We start from the raw sequence: 13,445 nt of genomic DNA on the forward strand, positions 1-13,445 counted from the left end.
CATTCACTTTCATGTTCTGCTTCCTTTGCTTTTCTCAGTCTCCTTCACTTTCAATCTGTTTCAGTTTTATTTCCCAATTTCCTTCAATTTCATTCCGCACATTTTCTTTATTTCCCGGCTTTTCCCACTTCCATAGTTTCTTTAATTTTTCTGTATGTTTCTCTCACCTTAATTCTCAGTCCCTTTCGTCTTCATTCTCTCCTTCGTTCTCAACCCTGTTCTTGCGGACGCATAGTCAAACAAGGAAGAAAACATTACAAATTATTCTTTCCTTATTCTCAGCCTCAGGTACAGACCTAACCCTTCGACACTTTTAACACTCCTACGTTAACTTACTCATCGGTTTATAAAGGAATCCAACCCTTTTTCACTACACAGACCCTATAGAAAATAATAATTAAAAAAAAAGGCTACACGTTCCATATTCTTCTCTTGGTTGGTCAGGGTCGAGCGGAATCCATGTCAACATAGAGTGGTGTTTTCCTCAGTTTTGGAGAGTTCGTAATGGCTCGTCTCGGCGATTTATTTTGCACGTAACACCTGAGTAGCCTCTTCTGCTATCTATAACTGACATACTGCAGCGTTAATTAACAATATGTTCAAGGATGTTATATCGAAATCTGTAAAATATATCGTCGAGGAAGAGATGATGCGAAGTCTCTTATACCGATGAGATTACGGCCCTTTTTTTTCGTGACTCGAGAGATTTCGTAACAGCTCTTCCTCGGCGACGTATTCAACTCATAGCACCTTCATATTCTCTAACCCAGTTCGAAAATTTTCTTCTAGGATGAATAAAATCGTGTGGTAGTACACGAATAAAATAGAAAATAAAGGACGTCATCGTATTGAAGTGGCCAAAATAACACTGGCGAGAACACATCTTAAAATCAAGGAAAAACTGAGAAGGAAAACCGCCAACTCCCTTGCCTACGCAATTTTCGAACGCTTTTCCTGTTGAGATTTCCTCCTCCTGCTCTCTCTCTCTCTCTCTCTCTCTCTCTCTCCATATTCCTTCCTTAAATCCATCCACACCAGAGAACCACACAACTTTACTACCACTAAAAAGTCAAAATATTTCCAATAAACTCTTCAGTACGAGAAGAACAGATCACTGCACCCGTCAACGATGACAAAAATTAAAGGGAAACAAAATCGTGGTTGCTAGTTTAATGGAACCTGTTTTTAAACCCTTCTCTCCCAGACGAGTTCTTATCACGGCCAAACCAACGGCCCGAGACCACCAGACCCATGTATATTCTGAAAAAGAGTGACCCAGGTATGGTTTTGGGTGTGTCAAAATTCAGATCTGGGTCATTTGAGCTCACTGGTAACAGTAAACAAGTGCAGAAATACTGTGCGTTAGTCTGCGAAAGCTGAAATAGAAAGTTCCTGGACCTCCGGAAATCCCGTTTCAAAAGCATAAGAGGTACATGGTCTTTCTGGAGTAGAAACACAGACTTTGCACTACAGTGCAAAGGTTAGATGTGGCTCTCGTTAACCACTCCACTCCGAGAACTCTTTCCAAAATTGAATATAACAATCTGGAGGTAACAAATAAGCTAAATCAACTGATCATCGGAGAGAGGTGGTTCAGAACACAAAAGTTTATCAAATACTTACATAAAAGTGAATGGAGGACTGGCATCTTAGCCAACAGGGTTATGCCAAGTGCACCTGCAAAGAAAAAAATATAAATAAGTAAATGAATACTTATTAATTAGTTAATTTAAAAAGGGCTGACAGAAACAAACATGTGGGAGGACTACTTTTGTGCAGATGAAGTTCTTTGTGTAATGCAGTCAAGATTTCAAATACTTGGCTGATGTGTGAGAGGCATGCTGATGCAAGTCCTCACACTTGTACATGGAAAGACGACGACGACGACGACGACGACGACGACGATGACGACGACGACCACGACGACGGCGACGATGATGATGATGATGATGATGATGAAAATGTGCATGGTCTATATTAGCTGGATACTTTTATAATAATTCCCCTATCCCTCCTGCTTTTGGATCCCGCTCACCACGAGAAGATGCTGCTGCTACTGCTGCTGCTGCTGCTGCTGATGATGATGATGATGATAAGCAGGAGGAGGAGGAGGAGAAGGAGGTTTACGATGATGATGAGGTTATCACACCTGTAAAATGCCAGCTTCTGCCAATATGACATCCGCTAGAAGATATCATTCCTATACAATGAACAAAACAGTATCTCAAAAAATAATTCCCTAGTATACTATAATGGAAGTACGTTTTCTCTAAATACGTAACCAGAGAAAACGAGTAACCAGACAAATTTTAAGTACATCTGAGGAAACATCATTTAGTGTTTAGTACTTTTACGACAAAAATTGTACGTACATTGGCAAAGGCCGTATAATGAGCAGGACAAAAGTATTTCCATTAACCCCTTCGCTACGATAACCTCTTACTTCGCCTTCGACAATGCATGATTTTTTTTTTTTTTCGACCTGGGGAATGCCTGACGAACTGAAGGAAATCATACATACATACAGTACGTTATATACTGTACATACATACATACACACATACATTCATACATACATATACACATGCATACATACATACATATACACATACAAACATACCAACTTCCCAACCCATCTACTTCCCACCCTGCCTATATAGTGTTTACCTACAATCATGTTTTCTTCCTTACCTACCAGTTGCTAAAATACAGTATCTGCCTCCCTACTCACCCATCCACCTCCCTGCTGACTCACAGACCTACCTACCTACCTACCCACGTAGCATTCTTGCTTTGCTGTCCTTACCTTCATCCCGCTGTCTTCTCTGCAACAGACCCCCAAACACCATAAGGTCTGTTGCTGCGTGTTTTCCCTTTTACTTCTTTGTACCTACCAACCTCTTTACCTGTCCTCCTACTTATCCTCCTACTTATTCATCTACTTGTGTACCCACCTACCCACCTAAATACATCACTACTTACCTATCTACTTACTTCTCTCCCTACTGTAAGTACATACATACCCACCTACCTATCTAGCTACTCACCTACCAACCTACTTAAATACCTCCTTACTTACTCACCTACCTACCTATCTACCTACTTGCCATCAGTGTGGGGTTTCTGCTTGACTAATGCACCACTCTGTAACCCAATACACTACAGGAGCCAAAATTAGACTCCCCCTCTCTCTCTCTCTCTCTCTCTCTCTCTCTCTCTCTCTCTCTCTCTCTCTCTCTCCATAGATCTGAGGAATTACCGTCCATTACTATCAAACAACCCAATTTTAATTACAACCACTAATTACAAGACAATGAATAACACCTGTACTCACTACTTAACCTACCGGATCATTATCACTCCCAGGCTCATAAAACTAGAATTGATAAGACCGTGAGAGGGTTAATCGTGCTCCCATTCAACCAAAAAATAAAAATAAAATCGAAAAATATTGCGTACATTCGATCAAAATTATTCTTGATGATGATGATGATGTGATGGCGACGACGACGATGATGATGATGATGACATGACGATGATGATGACTTTCGTACTGAAGGGGTTAGTAATACCCATTTTTTTTTACCTTTTATTCTTAATGGTGTTCCTCAGCTGAATAAAATCGTTTGGTGATAGCTATTGTATTTCTGAGACAGCGATATTGACACACACACACACACACACACACACACACACACACACACACACACACAGTTAAATTTGCAAGCACAGTCAAGCACTCAGTAGCTCAGGCACAAACAAACTTCTTAGGGAAAAAAGTCAACCTCGCTTCCACTTCTAGTTGTTTCGGGAGCACGTGTACAAACTGGAATATGTTTAAGTACACACACACACACACACACACACACACACACACACACACACACACACACACACCTTGCACCATCCATCACAATACACACACAAAAACATACACACACAATCAGTAGCATACGCCACCAATCTCTCTCTCTCTCTCTCTCTCTCTCTCTCTCTCTCTCTCTCTCTCACACACACACACACACACACACACACACACACAGGCCCGGCAAGACGCGGATATTACACCAATATGCAAATCTTGGTTCCACAACTTAATATACTTGATTCTGAGATTTCAATTTTGACTTCTAAAGATATCTAATTTAGGGCCGTCGGGAGGGGGAAGAGGAGGAGGGGAGGGAGTGAGGGAGGGGAAGAGGAGGGGGAGGGGTGAGAAGTGGGAAGGTGGATGTGGGGGTGGGAGTGACGAGGTGTGGGGGTGGGAGTGACGAGGAAAGGGATAGAGGGAAAGGGAAGGAAGGGGAGAGGGGGGGGAAGGAAAAGGGAGAGGGAGGGAAGGGAAAGGGAAGGAAGGGGAGGAACGGGAAGTTGGATGTGAGAAACAGGTGTGAGGGAGGAGGAGAGTGGGGGAAAAGGATGGAGGAGAGGGGGGGTGAGGGAGAGGGGGAATGCTGGGGTAAAGGTTAGGGGATGGAAGTGGGGATGGGGTGAAAGCGACGACGACGACGATTACGAGGAGGAGGAGGAGGAGGACGGAGGAAGGGAGGTTCGTGGAAAGGAAAGGATGGTATGGGGTGGGATGTGAGGAGAGGTGGAGGGGAATATGAAGTAGAGGGTGGAGGTAAGTGTATGTTGGTGGGGGAGTCGACGAAGGATGTGTGAGGGGTGGGAAGGTATGGAGCGGGGTGGAGGGGGAAGGGAAGGGTAGGTGTGGGATGTAAAGGAGCGGGGTTGAGAGAGAAGTGTGAGGGAAGTGTGGAGTGTGAGGGTAAGGAGGCAGGGTGTGGAGTTAGGGTGAGGAGGAAGAGGTACAAACATAGGCCTACTCTTCTATTCCATGACTTCCTGCCGAGGTAAAAACACACTAATCTAAAGTTTAACAAAAAGTGTGAACAATGGAGAGAGTGGAAAAGAGGAAATAAGCAGATATGTCGGCAGATTCAGCCAAACACAATGAAACACCTACTGTAGAGGTAAGCACAGGTGGACAGATAAAGAATATAAGCAGGTAAAAAGATACACAGACGGGCAGGTAAATAAGAGAATGATATGTAAGAAGATGAGTAATAAAAAATAGTTTAATATATACATTCTCTCTCTCTCTCTCTCTCTCTCTCTTTCTCTCAACAATGTATATGAAACTTTGGAAAAAATCTCCATTCCTATTTTGTTTATTAACCCGGCTTGGGAGGCTCGACCCCAACCCCCCCCCCCCACAACATTAGCCATTCCCCCCTGGATCCGCCCCTCTGTAAGATTCGTCAAACTTTTCCTACCCTTCTCTCTCTCTCTCTCTCTCTCTCTCTCTCTCTCTCTCTCTCTCTCTCTCTCTCAAACCGATTAATTATCCATCTATTGACTATCTATCTATTTATCTATATGTCTGTCTATTGTAAGTCTGTCTTCAACTATTTGTTTACAGAACCACTTATACTTAACAGCTATCTATTTATCTGCTCCTATCAATGTGTGCCTGTCTACCTATCCATCCACCAATCTATCTATCTATCTATCTATTCTATCTATCTATCTATCTACAGTATCTGTCTATCTATCCCCGTGATCCAGCCAACGCACAGTTAACCTCCCTTCCCTTTCCAATCCTCTTGCTCCTTTCTCTCAATTATCCTGTATTTCCATTTCCTCCCCCCTCTCTCTCTCTCTCTCTCTCTCTCTCTCTCTCTCTCTCTCTCTCTCCTTCCTACCCACTTTGCTTTCTTTCTTTTTTGCCTCGATTCATCCTTCCTTCTCTCCCTCCCTCCAACCCTCTTTCCCTCCCTCCCTCTCTCCTTCCCTCCAATCTTTCCCCCCTTGTCTTCAACTATGACCCATTTTTTTCCTGATATTTTCTTTTCCTTCTTTCCTCTCTCCAGTCATCCCTCTCCCTCAGTCCTTCCATTTTTCCCTCTTTCCTCCCCTTCGCTCTCTTTTTCCTTCCAGCTCTCTTTCCTTCTATCCTTGATGCTTTCCTCTAAATCTCTTCTTTTTCCATTATTTCCCCCTTCTCTCTCTCCCTCCCTCTCTCTCTCTCTCTCTCTCTCTCTCTCTCTCTCTCTCTCTCTCTCTCTCCATATCGCCTCCCCGCCTCTCTCTTAACGCGTGAGTTTCTTTTCTGTCGCTACTAATTTGAATATCCCCCGGGTCGACCCCAAAGATATATTGGAGAGCAGGATGGTGTGACGGAGAGAGAGAGAGAGAGAGAGAGAGAGAGAGACAACCATAATCCGCACCTATGTCTGTATTACTTCTCACGCTAAACTATGGGAAAATTTACAGCCAATAATACCCCCACGCTAACCAAGTACGAAGAGGCAACGTGATGTGTTGTAATGGCTCTGTTTATATGGCTATGTTGGTATATTAATCTCACCAACATGACTTAACACAGCTCCAACATAGGCAAGCACAGGACAGGTTTGTTTTCATCTGATGGGACTGGGCAAATCTGACAAATGCTATGTTTTGGTTGCATGAAATTCGACGGGACTAGTTTAAAAAAAATACGGATGCGTCTCCTTGGTTACTAGTCAAATCATCCCCCCCAAACCTGCTCACACCTGTCTATCTATGAACTGAAAATGGTAAAAGATCTTTGTCCCGTAATAAAAGAAAAATGCTGAAAAGTAAGAAAAAAGATAAAAAAAAAAAAGAACAAAAAAAATCATAAGATCACCGCAATTCTTTTTCAGGTGCAGGCAAAGAAAAAGAAAAATATATAAGTTAAGCGCGATTCGTCTTCAGGCCACAACGCTACCAACGCAACCACCGAGCCACCGCGGATCCCTGCTGCAAAGGACGGAAAAACAGCAACATATCGATTAATTCCCCCTGGGCTTGAATAGTCTCTCTCTCTCTCTCTCTCTCTCTCTCTCTCTCTCTCTCTCTCTCTCTCTCTCTCACACACACACTCTCTCTCTCTCTCTCTCACACACACACACACACACACACACACACACACACACACACACACTAATTCTTGTCTCGAAACCAAATCCGGCAAGAAGAAGTGAGAATGATTACCTACCCATAGAAAATACCTGTCACGCCTATATTAAAAGATAACGATGGTTGGAACGAAGAAGGGAGGGAGGGAGGAAACAAGGAAGAATAGGATGAAGAGGGAGGGAAGAAGGAATGTCTGAAGAGCGGTAAATTAGGTTAGAGAGAGAGAGAGAGAGAGAGAGAACGGTGGAATAAGCAGAGGAGGAGGTTACAATGAAGGAGGGGACGGAAGGAGGAGGACGGGAGGGAAGTACAGAAAGAAAAGGGATAAAAGGAAGGAAAAAGACAGATGGTAATGAAAGGATGGAAAGAAGGATGGAAGGAACAGAAGGAGAAGAAGTAGGAAGGAAGGAACAGGACGAAGAGCAGAATTAGAGGGAATAAGAGACTAATGATATAAGTGAGAGGAGGAAGGAGAGGGAAGGAGGGAAGGAGGGAAGAAAGGAGGTTGATTGATGAGCAAGGGAGAGAGGGAGGAGGAAAAAGAAAGATAAGGAAGAAAGAAAGAAATAAAGTACAAAGACGCGAAGGCGGGAGGAAAAAAAGTAAGAAAAATGAAATGGAGAGAAAAAAAAAGGTAAGATGGGAAATATCGAACGGAAGAGAGGGAAAGGATAAAATTATGACAGAAAAGAAGAACATCGATGAAAAAGTGAAATGAACAATGAATACAAAGGAGAAAAACAGAATGAAAACACAAAATAAAGATAGGATGAAAAGATGGAAAGGAGGGAGGGAGAAAGGAGAAAGTAACAGGGGGAAGAGAGGAGAAGGAAGGACAGGGAAAGAGGAAATTATTGAGACATGAATGGGAAGGAAAGCAGAAAGGAAGGGGGAGAAAGACGAAAGGGAGAAACGGAGAAAGTAACTGGGGAAGAAAGGGTGATAGGAAAGGAGGGAAAAGGAAAGAAACTGAATAAGTGGTGGTAATTCAGAACATGTGGGGAAAAAGTGAAAAGAGGAAAATAAAATGGGATGAAGAAAGACAAAAATCAGAGTAATGGAAGAAGACATAAAATTGAAAACAAAGACAAAAGAAAAGGACCCACACGAAAATCCACAAAAACCAACTCTCTCACTCCCCCTCCCTCTCCCACTACCACTCCCTAACCACTCCTTCCCCATTCACCATTTCTCTCTCTCTCTCCGTCTCCCTAACTCTTTCCGTCACCCTAATCCACTCCCTCCCCTCTCCCTGACACTCTCTAGCCCACTCCTATACTCCCTATCATTCATCCACTCCCTCCCGATCTCCCAGTCCTTCTCCCTAACCCACTCCCTCTCCTGCACACCCGCTCTGCCACCCCTTACCCCACTCCCTCTCCCGTCTGTCTCGTACATAATCTATCACTGGAGAGGAAGTTACTCAAGTTTAAACAATATATATTTTTAGGTCAACGTTCGGTGTTCTGAAGCTTGGCTGATCTTTTTTTTTTTTTTTTTTTTTTTTTTTACTCCTTTCATTCAAACTTGGCCTAAAACTGCCATCTCTCCATCTTGAATGATAAGCTGTAATACTAGATCAATACCAGAATACGAAGCTAGTCATGAAGAAGTGCTAAGGAAATTATATTGTCACACCACTGACTTTTTCTGCCAATGAGCTATGTGGAATAAGCAGCAGAAAGACGAAAATCTGTGCCAAGTTAATGTGAAAGACCTAAAGGTTTTACAAATTTTACTACACTCTTCTCATTATCTTGACCTTAAATTAACAAATCTCCATCCTGTGTACTGAGCAATAACCCAATATTCACACACACACACACACACACACACACACACACACGTGTAATCGTTCCGTACTGAAAGGGTTAATCTTATTATTGTCAGTTTTTCACAGGACACAACTGGGTCACTTTAACAACTACAATACCAAGTCGTGGTTGTAGAAATTCTGAGTCTTATTTACGAAGCAGGAACGAGTCTCCATGGTTACTAGTCAAATAAAACCTCCAGTCTGAAAACACCTTAAGCCATCAGCGAGAGAGGTTAAGAGATTTTTGTCAAGTTAGAAGAAGTGAGTTATACCTGTCTCGAACACGCTTGCAACTCAGTATATATTTCCTTCAACAATATGATTCCGATTTATTATTTTTCATTACAATTTTTCAACCGTTTCATTCAACACTGGAGACATATGATCGTCTGTTTGAAAGCAAGATGAAAACAAAAAAATATTAACTGTTTTTTATAGTTATTTATCGAGACCTGTAACTAATTTTCATGAGCTATAATTAAATTTTTAATGGTTGTAACTGAATTAAGCGCTCTCTCTCTCTCTCTCTCTCTCTCTCTTTCTCTCTCTCTGGCGGGGAGAACCTAACTCCTTTCCAATTCTTTCTCACACTCACCTAGTTAGCATCTTTACAGTAAATAAATTACACAGCAGTTAATCTCGTTACAGGTCAGAGGTCAATACACTCCCGGTACACGTATTTCCTTTTCCTCCTCCTCCTCCTCCCCCCCTCACCACCTCAACCACCATCATCATCAGCATCTTCCTTCTCCACATAGTCATCATCATCATCATCAATCTTCATCCATCTCCACACATCATCATCATCATCATCATCACAATCATCATCGTCATCTTCCTTCTCCACACACTGCCATCATCATCATCCTTTTCCACCTACTACCACTTCTTCCTTGCTTTCCTCCTCCTCCTCCTCCTCCTCCTCCAAACAATAAACACTACATAGTGACACTGGACAAAATGGAACTCTTACCACTACCTGAGGAGCTTCATATGTGGTAACTTCTAACACGTAAATAATTACCTAGAAGTTAGTTTTTGTTTTACGATTATATGGGCACTGCAAACTCCTCCTACTTTACTTCCTCCTCCTCAAGTTACGGCTTCTCTTCCTCCTCCCCCTTCTCTTCTTCCTCCTCCTCCTCCTCCTCTCCTGAGACTCATGTTTTAGCACCCTCCTGTTAAGGCGGTCAGACCTATTGAAACATCTTTGACTTCCCCCCCCCCTCTCTCTCTCTCTCTCTCTCATCCTGCTTACCAAATTCTTCTAACATTCTCTTTCATTTCATCTTACCCATTCATCATTCAGTTTCCCCCTCGCCCTTCCATCTCTCCTTTATTTCCCTGCCTTCATTCTTCTCTACATTATTCACTCATTTCTCCTCCCCCGTCCCTCCTACCTCCCCTTCCTTCTCTCTCTCTCTCTCTCTCTCTCTCTCTCTCTCTCTCTCTCTCTCTCACAGCGCCAAGAAGATAATCCTCTTTGCCCCTCTTTTCTTCCTCCTCAGTTACCATTTTTATCCTCACAAGTTACCCGAGACTGAGACGGAGGGGGGGGGGTCTTTTCTCCCTCTCCTCTTTCCTACTTATCTCTCTCTTCTCTCTCTCCGTCTATGTCTATCTCGTATCTCTCCTCTTTCTCTTAGTTTGTGTGTTTACTCTTTTTTGTGTCCTCTTATTTACTTACTTTTCGTGATCCTCTCTCTCTCTCTCTCTCTCTCTCTCTCTCTCTCTCTCTCTTCCATCACACCATTACTCCATCATAAAGAATCCACCACCATTAATCCACGCGTACCATTCTTTCACACTCCATTAACTACCACTACTATTACCAGTGTTACTAATTCCACCATCACCCCAGAACTACAACTACTACAACTACTACTACTACTACTACTGCTGCTACTACTACTACAAACTAAATAACTAATAATAAGCGAGGGTGAATTCACAGAGAAGAGATGATAAATGAGAAATGCAGAAGAGAAGATACGGAGACGAGAAGCGAAGAAAACAGAAGAGACCATGAAACAAGAGCAACAACGGAAACCAGGAAAAAATAATAAAAAAAAGGTAAGAAAAGAGAGAGAACAAAACTAGGAACTAAGGCATATAGAAAAAAATATAGGAACTGTTTGCTCTTAAGTGGAAGGTGTTAAATATTTCTGACTCATGGCTTCTGCTTGATAGGAGGGTCACCAATTATGACATTCGATTGTACACTTTGCTTGTATTCTTGCTCATCCAGACGGTTTTATTCAGCTTAGTAGTGGCTTCAGGGGTTAGATACAGCCTCCATCAACCCCCCCACTATTAAGGGTGCTCGTGGGAAAAATCGTCTGTTAGTGGCAAAAATATTAATCAAAATACATGTAATCGGACTGAAAGGATTAATCACGTCACTCCGATGACGTATTTTTGCATTTAATTCTTTCTCCCTCCAGACGATTTCCTTCAACTTCCTAATATTGTCTAGAAGGGCCTGCATGCTCGTCAATTAATGGTTCTCTCTAATACCTCTTCCTAAGTGACTAATTTTTTTCGTATTACGCCTTGCCGTCCTCTTCGGTGTTACTTCAATCATGCTAATATCATCACACTCTGCATAAATAAAGTACACAGCGATATAAGCCTGCCGAATCCAAAAATAAATCGGTGAGGAAGTGGTGTTTGGGAGCTTCTTCAAAACCCTCAAATGACGTCATCGGGTTGAAGGGATTAAAATACAGAGGGTAGGATTGAAAATATCGAGGGGGGGGGAGTGTGGGATATTGGGCTGGGTCTTAGGTGTGGGATAATTCTCTCTCTCTCTCTCTTTCTCTCTCTCTCTCTCTCTCTCTCTCTCTCTCTCTCTCTCTCTCTCTCTCTCTCAACTACATAGATTTGAAGTCCAATCGTTCTCTCTTTTTCGTATTCAGATCTCTTGCCTCTCATCCCATTCACTCCTCTCCTTCTCTCTTCTCTTCCTTCTTTCTTTCGTTTTTTCATCTTTCCTCTCATCCTCTCCTTGTCTCTTACCTCCTCTCTTCTCTTTTCCTCTCTCCATCTCTTCCCTTCTCTCTCTCTCTCCCCTTCCCTTACTCTGACCCCCAACTTTGCTCCTCCTCCTCTCTTCCCTTTTAGCCCCTTCTTTTCCATTTCCCCTCTTCCTCCCTATCCCACTTTCCTTCCTCCTCTTCGCCTGTCTTTCCTCTCTTTCTCCCTCCTACTTCCGTTCTCTTTCGTTTTCCCCCTGAATTCTCTCTCTCTCTCTCTCTCTCTCTCTCTTTCTCTCTCTCTCTCTCTCCACTTCTCGAACCACCCCTTCCCCCCCGCACACTCACTTCTTTCATCCCTCTCCCTTTCGTCATCAACCTCGTCCCTCCCCAATTTCTTCAACCAATACTCCCTCTCTTCTCTTTCCCTCTCATTCTCCCCCTCTTTTTCCCCCTGTCTCCTCCTTTCATCCTTCCCTCTCCCTCTCTTACCCCCCTCCTCCTCTTCCCTCCTTTCCCTCTCCCTCTCTCGCCCTCCAGCTTCTTCCTCCCCTCTCTCTATGTCATCTTCCCTCTTCCTTCCCTCCCTCGCCCTCCCCTTTCTTCCTTCCCTCTCCCTCTCATCCCCTCTCCTCCTTCCCTCCCCTCCTCGGACAGGACAGGAGTGGGGTGTGGGAGGGATGGGCGGGCAGGGGTGGGGTGGGGGAGGGATGGGCGAGCAGGGGTGGGGTGGGGGAGGGAAGGGGCGGGCGGGCAGGGGTGGGGTGGGGGAGGGGTGGGGCGGGCAGGGGTGGGGTGGGAGAGAGGTGGGCGGGGAGGGTCGGGCAGGCGGGCGGGCGGGTAAGAGATATTGGAGAGATTTTAGTCAATCCGGCAAAATACGTTAAAATCAATTTCAATATGACGCCGCGCCGCCCAACGTAATCCTCCATTATTGAAATATCACCCCTCACACCCCTCACCCCCACCCCCTCCCCTGTGAGGCCGGGGAGGGGGAAGGAATGGGGAGGGGAAAGTGGGAGAAGTGTCTAAGAGTGGGCAGAGGTTTGAGTGAGAGGAGGTGCGGGAAGGGAAGAGAGGGGGAGATGAGGTTGTGGTTGGGGGAAGGGGTGTGGTGGTGGCAGGATGGGGTATATGTGAGGGTAAGGGTTTAGAGAGGAGAGGAGAGGAGAGGAGAGGACGAGAGGGGAGGGGAGAGGAGAGGAGAGAAGACAAGACGTGATGAGAAGAGAGCAAGAAAATAAAACCAAAGAGAGAGCAGTACATGAACGAGAAACAGAGAGTAGAGAAGAGGTGAGAGGAAAGAAGAGAAAAGAGGAGGGGAGAGAAGAAGAGAAAAGGAGAAAAGTGTTAGGAGGTGAACAGGCACAGCTGGGGAGAGACAAACGGAAGGGGAAAGGAAACAGGGAACGGATTTAGAGATGGGAGAGAGGGGAAGAGAGGGGAAAGTGGGAAAGAGAGGAGAAAGTCGGGAAGAGAGGGGAAAGAAGGGAAAGAGGGGAAGAGAGGGGAAAGTGGGGAAGAGAGGAGAAAGGGGAAGGGAGGGGAAAGAGGGGAAGAAAGGGGAAAGAGGGGGAGAGGGGAAAGAAGGGAAGAGAAGGGGAAAGAAGGGAAGAGAGGGGATTGAGGGGCAGAGGGGAAAGAGGGGAAGAGAGGGGAAAGAAGAGAAGAGAGGGGAAAGAGGGGAAGAGAGGGGAAGTCTTAGC

This window comes from Coenobita brevimanus, chromosome 18 (assembly GCF_032717465.1).
Source record: "Coenobita brevimanus isolate Jiangsu-jjx chromosome 18, ASM3271746v2, whole genome shotgun sequence".
Lineage (NCBI taxonomy): Eukaryota > Metazoa > Arthropoda > Malacostraca > Decapoda > Coenobitidae > Coenobita > Coenobita brevimanus.